The following is a 1,096-nucleotide window of genomic DNA, read 5'->3' on the forward strand; positions in this document are numbered from 1 at the left end:
AGTTGGTTCTGCCCCATAGCCACCCTGTGTAGGGTTTCCAAGGAGCAGCTGGTGAGTTTGAACTGCCAACCTTGTGGTTCATAATCCAGTGCTGATCCTACACTGCCACACCAGGAGTGCTTTAAAATCATAGAGCATGGTTTTAAGGAGCATTTGCATATTAAATAGCGATTAGGTTAATTTTATCATCTTAATAAGAAACATTTTTATATACTATGATTATATAAAGACATACATTATATAAGGACATGTATCAAGAGGCATTCAATTCCTCTATCACAATACTCAGAAAGAAATAAGAATAGGAATACTATTATACACTTAAGTCACAAGATTCAAACAAATAAGTTGCTTTTTATGTTCTTTACATTCAAAAAGAAAAGTATGAAATCTTGTTTTGCTTATGATGCATATCTGAGCATTCTCATCTAGAGTTTTTTATGTATGTCACCAACATTGGACACTCCATTTTGTAATGATATAGCTCTAGTGATCATACATATTAGTTTAAACAAATATAATTATACCATTAAAATTCTAGAGGGAAATAATTTTAATAGAAAATTTTATATTACCTAATGGTTATTTTTCCTTTTAATTTAAAAATGTCTAGAAAGATCTTAAAACTGGATATTATTTAGTGTATTATTGAGAGGTTTGTTTTGATACTATACAATCCCCTTATTATTTCTTTTTAAATATTTCCAAGCTTAGTGTTTGTGACTAAATTTTTGTGTCTGTATGTGTGTGAGGATCAATATAATAAACGTATTTCCCTTTTTCTCTTTCTGGTTGCAGATTTATTTCCCATGAAAAATGGTGTCTGAAGCAGCAAGACATGACTTACATTGCATATATTATCATAGAATAAGTAAAAATGTCCTAATGTAAATCTCGATTCAAAACTAAAATTTTGCTATTTAAATTAAGTGCAATATAGAAAACAGTTCTTTGTTCAATGACATTTTCATGACATCAGCAAATAGATGAAATAACAGCACCTTTTAGATATAAACATTTATATATAGGAGCTCTGGTAGCGTAGTGGTTACGAATCGGGCTGCGAACCTTAAGGTCAGCGGTTCGAAACTACCAG

The 1,096-nt window shown here is 30.8% G+C and overlaps 1 protein-coding gene across 1 annotated transcript in view; it reads right to left on the bottom strand.

Moving 5' to 3' along the window:
* Positions 1 to 1,096, bottom strand: part of LOC102842777 (multidrug resistance protein 1-like) — a 155,441-nt gene that overhangs the window by 11,359 nt on the left and 142,986 nt on the right. The window lies entirely within an intron of this gene.

Source organism: Chrysochloris asiatica, unplaced genomic scaffold, assembly GCF_000296735.1.
Source record: "Chrysochloris asiatica unplaced genomic scaffold, ChrAsi1.0 scaffold00006, whole genome shotgun sequence".
Lineage (NCBI taxonomy): Eukaryota > Metazoa > Chordata > Mammalia > Afrosoricida > Chrysochloridae > Chrysochloris > Chrysochloris asiatica.